The sequence below is a fragment of the Ovis canadensis genome, chromosome 26, assembly GCF_042477335.2.
Source record: "Ovis canadensis isolate MfBH-ARS-UI-01 breed Bighorn chromosome 26, ARS-UI_OviCan_v2, whole genome shotgun sequence".
In the NCBI taxonomy this organism is placed as follows: Eukaryota; Metazoa; Chordata; class Mammalia; order Artiodactyla; family Bovidae; genus Ovis; species Ovis canadensis.
This window is the reverse complement of record NC_091270.1, coordinates 49146467-49158665: the sequence shown is the minus strand read 5'-3', so window position 1 is coordinate 49158665 and position 12199 is coordinate 49146467. Positions and strand designations below refer to the sequence as shown.

The following is a 12199-nucleotide window of genomic DNA, read 5'->3' as shown; positions in this document are numbered from 1 at the left end:
TTGCATTTGCTCAATAGTTAATTATGTTGAACATTTTTTCATGTATCTGTTGGCCATCTGCATATCTTCTTTGGAAGACTGTCTATTCACCTTCTTTGCCCATTTTAGTACAGAGACTAAAATAGTGATTGAAAGGCTCCTGGGAAAAAAAGTCCAGGATCAGATGGCTCTACAGGTAAATTTTACTAAAATTCTTTTACTTTCTTATTTTACTCCAAGAATATCTAATATCTGTCCATCTAAACTTTTCTTAAAAAAAAAAAAAGAGGAGGGAATGCTTTTTAACTCATATTCGGAGACCAACCTCACCCTAATGCCAAAACCAGATGAAGACAACACAAAAAAAGAAAATTATAGGCCACTATCTCTGATGAACATAGCTACAGAAATTAGCAAACTGAATACAACAATACATTAAAAGGATCATACATCATGGTTAAGTAGGATTTATTCCAGGGATATAAGGATGGTTCAATATCTACAAATCAATCAACATGATATATGCCACATGAACAAAAGTAAGGATAAAAACCATAAGATCATTCCAATATATGCACAAAAAGCATTTCACAAGATTCAACACTCATTTATCATAAAAACTCTCAATAAAGTAGATATAGAATAAATGCACTTCAAGATAATAAAGGTCATACGTGACAAACCCATAGCTGATATCATACTCAAAGGTGAAAAGTCAAGAGCTATCCCTCTAAGATCAGGAACAAGGATGCCCACTCCTGCCACTCTTATTCAACACAGTATCAGAAGTCCTTAACTGAGCAATTAGGCAAGAAGAAGGGAATAAGAGTCATCCAAATGGAGAGGAATAAGTAGAAATGTCACTATTTGCAGATGATATGATTTTATATGTTGAGAATCCCAAAGACTCCATCAAAAATCCTATTAGAAATAATAAAATGTAGAAAAGTTTCTGGTTAAGGAATCTATATACGAAAGAATCTGTTGTGTTTCTATATGCTAACAATGAGCTAGCAGGAAGAGGAATCAAGGAAACAATTCCATTTACAGTTGCAACAAAAAGATTGAAACACCTAGGATAAACCAAGGAGGTGAAAGACTTGTGCAGTGAAAACGACATAATACTGTTGGAAGAAATTGAGGAAGACACACATAAATGGAAAGACACTCTGTGTTCATGGATTGGAAGAATGAACATTGTTAAAATGTCTGTATTACCTATAGAAATTCTTTTGGGTGTTGGATTGTTTTCTTTGAGGGAAAATTTGGGGCAACACTGACATGAACTGAAGGCAGATCCAGCCCAAGAACAAGACTAACCTAAGGAATTTCAAGTCACTTGTGAGTAACATCAGAGTAGGAAAAATCCAAGATACACATGCACCAAATTATGACAGTTAATATCTGTGCATGGTGGATTACAAATGATATGTATTTCATTCCCTCTTCATTTTCGTATTTAAAGTTTTTTCTATGAGCTGTACTGTGTAAAGGAAGTTATTTTGAAACACACATGTGCTTTGCAATCATACAGGCTTAGGTTGGAACCCACCTCCACTACTTGAATTTGTGATTCTAGACAAGTTCCTTGAACTTTTAAAGCCCTCGTTTAAAGTTTCCTCATTTGTATAAAAAGGACAGTAATCATACTTCAGAGGTAGTTGTGAGGACTGAATAAAATAATCTGTGTAAAGTTCTTCAAACAGTACCTTTGGACTGAGAAGCATACCATAAATCTTTATAAGATATTATTGTTGGTAAGTAAAGTTTGCTGATGGTTCTCAGAGCCTGAAAATGATCAGCCTTTTCTACTCTCTGCCAAGAAATTAAGTGGCCTTGTGTCTTCTTCATCCTCTAAAAAAATTGGCAGAGAAAATTCAACCGAGTTTTATCCCTACTATGATAAGCCACACAACATAACATCATTATGAAGAAAAGCCTCTTTTAGCACCTACTGCGTTCAAGTAATAATGTCTAATGTTCTCAGACATTAGACGGGGTCCCTATGGCCTCCAACTTATAGCCAGATCAGTTCTGGCTACTAATGCTCAAGTGTCTCAATGCCTAATTAAAAACACGTCCAGGGTAGGCTATACTTAGGATGAACCCACATGGTCTTAATTCCCAATGAAGAATACACACTGCATTTCGAGACTTCCACACTAGCCAAGGCGTTCTGATGTGGGGTTTGAGCTCCCTGGCACTGTCATGTGACAGGCTTTCTGATGTGGTGGCTGTTCCAGTAAGTTAACCTCTGGCATCTCAGAACTGGCGCAGCCTGCCTGGCTACAAATGAATTCTGAGCGCAGACGCGGGCTGAATCTGCATGCCTGCGGGTGGACGGGACCGCAAACGACCACAGGGTTAATTAGCAGGGGGCTGTTTCAGGGCAGGTCCCACTCCTCAGGGTTTCCGAGTCGCTGCTGTGTAGCTTGGCTCTCTGAGACCGTGTGCCTCAAAATATTTTTGGTTTCTGACCTCCTCAGTGGGAGGAAAAAAGAAACCCCTCTGGATCCTGCATGTCCCTGCTTGAGGTGACAGAGACAAGCTTACTGGGCTTCGAGAAACTTGTCATTGTTCTGGATGAGATCTGCCCTGTGGAGCCTGCTGTTTATTCGTTACAATAAGTAAATAAATAAGTCGAGCTTGAAACAAAAGCACAGGCTTTGCTAGACATTCTGTGCGCACACCATCTGGGTCTCCTTACCTTCCAGGCATGTAGGAGATGGGACCCCCCCAGGCTTCCGGGGCTGGTGGGTCACATGATCAGTTTAGACCAATGGGGAATGAGCTGGGGTGACCCCCTGCCCCGTCACTCCCCAGCATTGAAGAGTACGTGAGACATCCAGCCTTTCTCTTCCCTGGAGACCAAAGGAGTAATGTGTTCTAGATGTTACCGTTACAGAGGGTACAGCCTCCATCAGCCTGGATGCTTGAGTGACTGTGGAATGGAATTTTCCCCGCACACGTACCCAGCATCCTTGACTTGGCAATGGATATGAGGCACACGTGAGAAATAAATCTTTTTTGTGTTCAACAATGGGATCTTGGGGTTCATTTGTTATCACAGAGCAACCTAACCTATTCTAACTAATACAATTCTCCCATAAACATTAGTAGCCCTTTCCTGGTAGCTCAGATGGTAAAGAATCTGCCTGCAGTGCAGGAGACCCGAGTTTGATCCCTGGTTTGGGAAAAAATTCCCTGGAGAAGGAGATGGCAACCCACTCCAGTATCTTGCCTGGAGAATCCCGTGGACAGGGAAGACTGGCAGGTTACAGTAAATGGGGCTGCAAAAGAGTCAAACATGACTGAGGGCCTAACACATCCACCTTCATAAACATTTGTGACACAGAAAGTGGTCTGCCAGTCACCTGTAGACCTGCCACTGGGAGTTGGCCAAGGCAGTCTGTAGTAAAAGACTAGAGGAACATTTGCAAGGAGGAACAGCAATTCAGATGGTCAAGTTCAAGGTGACTGCAGTCTACTCTGGGAGGCTAGGAGGAAGGCAGAGCTTCAGAGGCACTCAGGCTTTGGAGCTGCTCATCCAGACCCCAGACTCCAGACCAAGGTCAACCAGACTCCAAAGTCAGAAGACATTCCAGTAGACTGCTTCTCTGACCTCCCTGGTTCAGAAGCTGTGTCAGTCAGCAGTTGTCTTTAGACAGTGAAAGAAGATTTGTAAGTCGCTTTATTTAAAAAAAAATATTTTTATTTACTTGGCTGCATCGGGTCTTAGTTGCACACTTAGTTGCAGGATCTTTGGTAACAGCGCACAGAGTCTCTAGTTGCCGTGCCAGGCTTAGTTGCTATTTGGCCTGTGGGATCTTAGTTCCCCAGCTAGGGATCAAACCTGTGTCTCCTGCCCTGCAAGGCAGATTCTTAACCCCCAGACCACCAGGGAAGTGCCCCTCGGTCACTTTAGATGCACAAGATGTTCGACCATAATGAGAGTTTATTTACTGGACTTTATTGATTTTCTTTGCATAAACCTCCAAGGGCTGACCATCCACATGAGAAGACATACACAGCCCATGTGTGAGGCTCTGAGAAATACTCCCTGTGAATGATTAGCAACCCAGTGAAAGGCTGTGCTGCTCTGTTCATTTCTAAACCTGAAAGTATCCAGCGACCCTCTCAAAATCCAGGAACATTCCAGTCTCCTGGATGGAGAGACCCCTGGAAGAGAATGAGGAAAAGCTGTCATCTTGTCATTGCCGATGACATGGTTTGTAGCATCTGAGAGTCAATGTTACCATCCGTCTTCTGTCTGGCCAGCCTGGAATGAGGTGGTCTTCAGCCCACAGCAGCAGAGGCTGCGTGTAACCATGTTCATCATGGTGCCAAACTGCCTTCTTATTCAAGAAGAAAAGATGATGGCTCATCTTCTCGTGATTCCCTGGTCTGGAATTGCTGTATAAAATTGTCTTTGCAGAAATCGACTTCTCCAAATTCATCGGGAATGCAGAGATAGATGTCTGGCAGCTTTGAGACGAAAGGGTTCATTGGGACCAAATCGGTTTTTGCTCCTTTGCTACTTAGCAGAGCTTTAAAGCTAGAGTCTCTCAGGGTTTTTTAATTTTTACAAGGTAGCTATTTTCAGAGTCAAAAATGTGCAGTTTCCTTTACCGAAAACCTCGTGATGCAAGAGAAATGGGATCTTCTTATAAATCCCTCAGCTCACTCTGCTCCCTTTGTCCCTCTGTCTAAATCCACGATGCCGGAAGAGCAAAGACTACAGCTTTATTGCCAGGAATGCGGGAAAGACAGTAATCACACTGGATGTTAATGTGATGAGTCCACTTAAACAGAGATAAATTTCAAATGCAAATATATTTTCATTTTGAATGTAATATACTTACAAAGAAATGCTTATGCTTTTAGAGAAGGCAGATTTCTTTTTTAGAAAATATTTATTTATCCAGCTGTGTCAGGTCCTAGCTGTAGCACATGGGATCTTCGCTGTGGTGCACTCAGTAATTTCAGGGCATGGGCTTAGTTGCCCCGAGGCACATGGGATCTTCCTGGACCAGGAATCGAACTCGCATCCCCTGCATTGCAAGGCAGTTTCTTAACCTCTGGACCACCAGGGAAATCCCTAGAAGGCAGATTTCTGACCCCCTCCTGAAACATTAATTAAAGTATTTGGAGACAGCAGAGAGTGTCAGCTGAAAACCAGTGGCAAGAACCTACTTAGTGGTTCCTTATCTTTTGATTCATGTTAACAGCATGAAACATGTACTTTAATTATAATTCCCAAATCTCACCTTGATATTCTGTGAAATGAAAGAGTCCCACACAAATGTACCATGTGTGCGTGCATGCTAAGTCACTTCAGTCATGTCTGACTCTTTATGACCCTATGGACTGTAGCCTGCCTGGCTCCTCCCTCCTTGGGATTCTCCAGGCACGAATACTGGAGTGGGTTACCATGCCCTTCTCCGGGGGATCTTCCTGATCCAGGGATCCAACCTGTGTCTCTTACCATCCCCTGCGTTGGCAGGTGTGTTCTTTACCACTAGTGCCATCTACTTTTTATTTTTCAGGTGCTCTAAAAGCACTTTATTCCCAAAGTTTGCTGATATGAGGTTTCTTGGGAACCGGAAATGGCAGGAAGATCCATGTGCTTGGATCCCTAAGGCCTGGGCCAAACTGAAGCCAGATCTATCCACTAATGATGCCACAGGCCACAAGGAAGAAGGCCAAGGATGTGTGGCGGCTTGTGGAGCTGTAAGTTGCACCTCGAGGGTGGAAAGCATTCCCCTAACTTCAGGTTGGTCCGACGGCTGAGGTGTAGCACAAAGGCCGCACCAAGTGGATATTGAGAGCAAAAGCTAGGAGGCATGTGCCCTCTTCACCAGCAACAGTTAGAATTTTCATCACCTAAATTGAGCCTCTAAATAAAGGAATATCGCCTCCAGAAGATTGAAGCTGTAGAGATAAACAATGGAAGGAAAGGAGGTGGGCATGCAAGGGGTATCTTTCTCAAATGCCAGGTGAAGATGATGTCGACTCAGAATTGTTGCTTTATGCTGGTCCAAGGCCATTGTCAAACTAAGTTCTGTAAAGGAACACAGAAAGACTAAAGAAACAGACTCCTAACTCGCTCACATAATGAGCGGCTCGTCCTTGCAGCCTCCAGCACCAGCCCTGATTGAAGGGCGCTATGAACTCTGTTCCCACCTTGCCAGCCTGGGGAGCTGAGATTGATGTGCAGCCTGGGAAACATGAGCCCTGGGCTTCGGGAGCAGCTTGAGGTCAAGTCAGAATTTGTTTCTGTCCTGCCTTTCAAAGCTTTGTTTTCCTATGAACCATCCATACTAACCACTCAGCATTGCTGGGCCCCGGAGAACCGGGGGCAGGCAACTTCCAGCAGATTCATTCAGGATGGACATTCATTAGCTCTGAAGACAGCTGGGGCTTTTCCTAAAAGGGCTGAGGACAGCTGGAAATTCCCAGATTAATCATTGACCAGACCAGGCTACTGCCACCCCACCAAATCCCACCCCACCCTGAGGGTTGCTCTAACCAAAATAAATCATAAATGTGTACAGCTCAACAGTGATTCTATTCAGAGTCACTGCCACCCACTTCTAAAGCCCAGGCCAACGTAAAGTAACCCAAGACTTCACTTCTCTTCAAGGGGCTGCTCCACGTCCTCAGAGGCAATTAAATCACGGAACCTGTGTAAATAAGACTTTGCTGGAATGCTATTTTGAGACACGGTGAAAGCCTTTCCAGCGAACTGAGTCTTCATTCTGACCATCACAGATAAATGAAGGATGGGTTCTTTAACATACTAACGATAACAACAACGAATTGATATGTTTCCTTTGCAAAACATTTAGTTTCTGCCAGATAACTTCACATGAATCATCTCTTTTCTTTTCAGAATCATATAGCAAGGCAGGACGTGTGTTATTATTGACATTACGCAAATAAACTGAGACTTCTTGGCAGTTAACAGGTTTACCTTGGGTAACAGAACTGATGGCTGTTGGACATAAGATTAAGACAGACTCCAAGTCCAATACTTTTTCCAATCCATCCCACTGTGTCTATGAAAAATCTTACCCTCTCTTAAAAGCTTTGAATTTTATAAATTGTTTAAGTGCTTATTGTTTTATTTGATTCGAATGAAGTACAGCTAGCACTTATTGAGTCATTGTACTATCAGGTGTTCGACACGAATGTCCTCGTTCATGAGGTGGTCATTATTGTCCCCATTGTGATACACGAAGGAGCACAGAGAGGTTTCTGCAATTTGCCCAAACTACACAGCTAGGGGATTTGAAAGCTGCATGCTCTAGAGCCTCCCACCTGCATCCTTCTGCTGAGATAAGCAGGTGTATAACGTCTCGTGTTGATTTTTGAAGAACCATAGGTCCAGTTGCTGGAGACAGAGCTGTCCACCTTACCAAGATGTTTGGCATTGTTTGGGTCCATGGGGATTATTTCGTCTATGAGGCCAATCTAGAACCAATAGAAATAACCGATCACCAATAGAAATAAACCAAACACGCTGCTGTGAGATGGGGTTCCTTCTTTCTCTCTTTTCAGGCTGTACTACGTGGCACGTGGGATGGTGGTTTCCCAGTCAGGGATTGAACCTGTGACCCCTGCAGTGGAAGTGCAGAATCTTAACCACTAGACCTTAAGGCCTTCTTAAAATGGCACTACTATTGCTCCTCTTTCTGATACTAAAAACCATGAAGTTCCTTCTCCCTTGTGTCCCTTATCCAGTCAATTATCAGGAATTCCTCTTTCGTAGTTGTGTGTGTATCTAGAACTTGCTTCTCCCTCTTCCCTCCTTCTCTTCACATACACTGTCCAGTCAAGTAACTAGACAGAGGCCCCTCCAGCTTCAGACACTTCCCACAATATAGTCTATCTTGTCCCCAAGCATCCTAAAAGCATAGGATCTTCTTCCCATCTCATCCCATGCTGTGTTCTTACACACGGCACCCCACTGTCTATCACAAGCCCTCTGGTTTACATCTTCATGGTCTAGATCCTCCATTTTCCAGCCATTTAAAAAATTATCTATTTATTTTTACCTTTTGACTTCCCTGCATGGCATGTGGGATCCTAGTTTCCTGACCAGGGACTGAACTCACAACCGCTACATTGGAAGCGTGGAGTTTTAACCACTGGACCCCCAGGGGAGTCCTAGACAGCCATTTCCCCATCAATTCTCTGTCTGTTCTCCTCTTGCCAAGTGGGGCTCCTCACAGTCCCCAGCCCACATGCACACGTCCATCTTCCCAACTTGTGACTTCACTGTTATTCTCCTCGTCTTCTCTCCTGTTTATAGCCCCGTCTAGACATCCCACCTGTCTATGGCGTCTCCTCAGGCTATTCCTCCTTCTTGGATTCCTGTTGTTCCCACAGAAGGTGCCATGAAGTTCAGTGTTTACTTTTGTTTTCTCACTGTCTCACTGTTTACCTCCTCCACTAGACGGGGAGTTTCGCAGGTCAAGGACTCTGCCCTACTTTTTTTCATGATGCTTGCTGGCCTAATATAATACTGGACTCGGAGACGGTGCTCGTCTGGTGGACTGATCTCGCTTGGTGGAGGGACCTGGCGGCAAACGAGCACGAGGTGATTTAGTGGCTCTGATGAGCCACCCAGTGGCCTTGCTTGACATGGGTTAATTCTCCAGCACTAGATGCCAGCATCAAATTCATGAGAAGGTCAGGAAATTACAAGCTGGTCAATTCATTTTCTGTAGTAGAGTTGTTGTTTGCCCAATTCGAGCAGTTGAGGAACCCATCTTTTCTGATTCCTTTCCAGTGGGCTCTTCCCTAAAGAGGTTCAATGACTGGGTGGGGGGTGGGGGGAGGGTCAAGTGAGTTGTCCAAGTGAAAGACCACAGCAAGTAGACTCTGATTTATAATCTCCAAAGTAATACATTAGAGAATGGAAAGTAGCTCAAGGCCAATGTTTTAGAATAAATCATGAGACAGTTTTTACCAGCAGAGAAGTCATTGGACGCTGTGCAGCCTTGTTCAGCATCAGCATGTTTAATGGCCATTCATCCAAGTTCAAGTTGCCTCAGGCAGATATCAGAGGGACCAGTACTTCGGAAATCTAATAGCAGAAAGAATCGAGTTAGTATATATGGACACACTTGGAAACTATGTCATACTTTCCAAACTGTGCTCTTAAGCTCCATCATAAGAGTTGAATTCTTCTGAGTTGGAAAGAGTGCCAAGGGTTATCTGGTTGGAAGAGGGATGACATGTCTGGAATACTACTAACACACTTTTCATTTTTGTGTTTCATGGGTTAATCTATCACTTCACTTTCCCATTTTCTCAGAGACATAAGCCTACCTTCAAACTTCAACAGCATGAACGCAAAAAAAAAAAAGGTAATATGCTGGTTATCCTGACCCCAAATGGGTATTTTGTAGGCATAATAGAGGTAAAAACTAGGTTTTATTGAGAGAGAAATATGATTTTCTTAATTTATTTAGCTCCCATTTAGCATAACCTGCTAAAGAGCCAAGCTTGTAGGTAGGACTCAGATCCTGGAACTGCTTCCATGCAGGTGAGAACTGGTTTTGCAGTGACAACTAAGGCTTCCAAGGTGGCACTGGTGTTAAAGAACCTGCTTGCCAAAGCAGGAGACCCAAAAGACCCAGGTTCCATTCCTGGGTTGGGAAGATCCCCTGGAGGAGGAAATGGCAAACCACTCCAGTATTCTTCCCTGGAAAGTTCCATGGACAGAAGAACCTGGCAGGCTATAGTCCATGGGACTGCAAAGACAACTAGACTAGGAGGTTTGAATTGTAGAGGCAGGAAGCCTGCCCATTTCTGGTCCCAAGGGACCATGAGAAGAAAGAAGACAGAGGCTGGACAGACATTCATCTTGATTTTCTGTCTCTGGGCTACCCTGAGCGGGAAGTGTGTTAGATGTTTGCTGTTGTTGTTCATGTCCCTAAGTTGTGCCCAACTCTTTGTGACCCCATGGACTGCAGCACGCTTCCGTGGCCTTCACTGTCTCTTGGAGTCTGCCCAAACACATGTCCATGGAGCTAGTGAGGCCATCCAACCGCCTCATCAACACAAAGCCTCTCCCTCGTTTCAGACTGCATTAAACACAGGCTCCCCACACCCATGTGGGAGTGGCCACATCAGAGTAAACTCAGCAGTACTCTGTGGTCAGACAGTGGAAGGGCTAGCATTTAGCTTTCCCGAGCTACCCTCACTTCCTGTGTGGTGTGGAAAGAACTTGGAATCTCCTGGGTGACCCTGGAGTGGGGAGGCACAGATGCTGGGTGGAACCTGGCTAGAGCACATACCAGAGAGGAATGACCATGTGGCGGCAAGACAGTGCTGTGGGCTAGGGGGTGCAGAATGAACGGCCTGGGTCCTGACCTCACGATTAGAGCCAGGGGCTCAGCACCAAGGGAAACCCAGGAGCCCACACTCCAGGGGCGGCCCAGGGGCTCAAGGCACCAACGGAGACCCCCAGACCGAACCAGGGGATAAAGGAGGCAGGGCTCCAGTTCAGTCAAGACAGAAGACGAACCACCAGCTACCCAAGCCAGCAACAAACACTGGCCTGAAGCCAAGGAATGGGACAAGCGGAACTTCAGTGGTCAACAGTCCAGGGAGCGGCCCAGACCAGCCACCCAGTAGCAGACACAATGAGGACCTAGGAAACCCCGTGTGGACTCGAGCCTGCTCACCTCCACCCCCGGGGAACCCAGTGAGTCCTGCTCACACACTCAGGCAGAGACTGAATTATCTACAGAAAACTGCTCCCAACTGTAGAATTGGGCTAAGATTACAGGGCTGGCGTAAACCCAGTATCCCACCTCACAGTGGGACAGGGGCTCATTGAAAACCTCCCAGCATTTTGTCAAATCTTCCACACTCGACTCAGAAAACGGTGGGCACTTTGGCGACTTTGCTCCCCAACACGAGCTTCTCTGTCGCGTGTAGGAAAAGGCTCACAGGAACCTTGGGACCAGGTGAAGTATTTATTACGGTCTCTACTGTACATGGTGCAGAATCCAAGGTCCGGGGATGAAATGTCTCATCCACGGTCAAAAGGCAAGGGGTACAAAACTACAAGAGGGGAACTTCCCTGGTGGTCCAGTGGCTAAGACCCTGTGCTTCCAGTGCAGGGGGCCTGGGTTCGATTCCTGGTCAGGGAACTTATTCCCACAGGCTGCAACAAAGACCGAGATCCTGCGTGCCACAACCAAGATGCGGTGCAGCCAAATAAACAAATAAAAATAAATATTGAAACACACACACACAGGAGTTAGACCTTTTGACCCCAGCTCCCCACTCCTCTCGCAGGGCTGTGAGCCCCTCCTAGGAACGGGAGGGGGCCGCCCATGCACTCGGGCCAGCGGAGCCCTGGTGAAAGGTGTGTATGCTCAGAAACAGGCTTCAGTTTCCCGTTCTGGTCCTGGTCTTACCTTCAGCCTTCATTCAGGGGAATCTTCTGGCTGGAGAAGTCCCTTTGGCATATTTGCACATGGCAGGGGCGTGGGGCTGGTCAAAGTCTACCCTCCGCCCCTGATGCCAAATGTTCCGGTCAGCACCCTGCTAACAGGATAGTGACAGAGCAAAGCGTTTCCGTCTCTCTCATTTCTCCCAAGTATCTCCTAAAACTGAAACCTCTGCGTTGGCTCCAGTTTTCCTCCATCTGCAAAAACACGTTAGGAAGAGAAAGAGGTTGGCAGCTGACTTCAGTTCTTTTCCCCCCCAGAGAGTTACTTACCTGACTTTAACCAGATGCTGTGTATCAGCCCGTCTCTCCCCTCCGCGCTCAGTGGGCAAAAGACAGAAGAAATACAAGGAATGTTTGTTACGCTCTGCACTCTCTCCCCCTCTCTTTCTCTTTCTCTCTTTCCCTTTTCTTTTTTTTTTCCCCAGGACCGGATATACAAGTTCCAGAAGAGGAATATACATCCCCAGAGTCTGAAAATCTGGAACTCATATCCTCTGTAAATGTACTTTATTAAAAGCAGGAATCAAGAAAGGTTTTGGAATTATTATATTGGAGAGCTTGATTGTGTAGAGAGGACTTGGAATTAGGGATAATTTTAGACATGTTTTGCAGGCAGCCTGCTCCTTGGATGAATGGAAACACTGGGTACTTTGGCATTAATCTTATCCCAGAGGTCTTAAAGCCAGCCCTTAGACTCTGTTACCAACACGAGAAGGAAAACAGGAGGCTGCAGTAAGGCACGTTCGT

At 45.3% G+C, this 12199-nt stretch overlaps 1 long non-coding RNA gene across 2 annotated transcripts; it reads right to left on the bottom strand.

Annotated features, from left to right (window-relative positions):
• Positions 1-3927: 3927 nt before the first annotated feature.
• LOC138430838 (uncharacterized) lies at positions 3928-11881 on the bottom strand. Of its 2 annotated transcripts, XR_011253403.1 has the most exons (6): positions 11723-11834; positions 11418-11647; positions 8954-9070; positions 7300-7452; positions 4842-5030; positions 3928-4720 (listed from the first exon to the last, which is right to left on the bottom strand). It is a non-coding gene; the product is annotated as an uncharacterized lncRNA (long non-coding RNA). The 2 variants fall into 2 exon arrangements; XR_011253402.1 differs by lacking the exons at positions 3928-4720; positions 4842-5030 and having other exon boundaries at positions 6803-7452; positions 11723-11881.
• Positions 11882-12199: the final 318 nt, after the last annotated feature.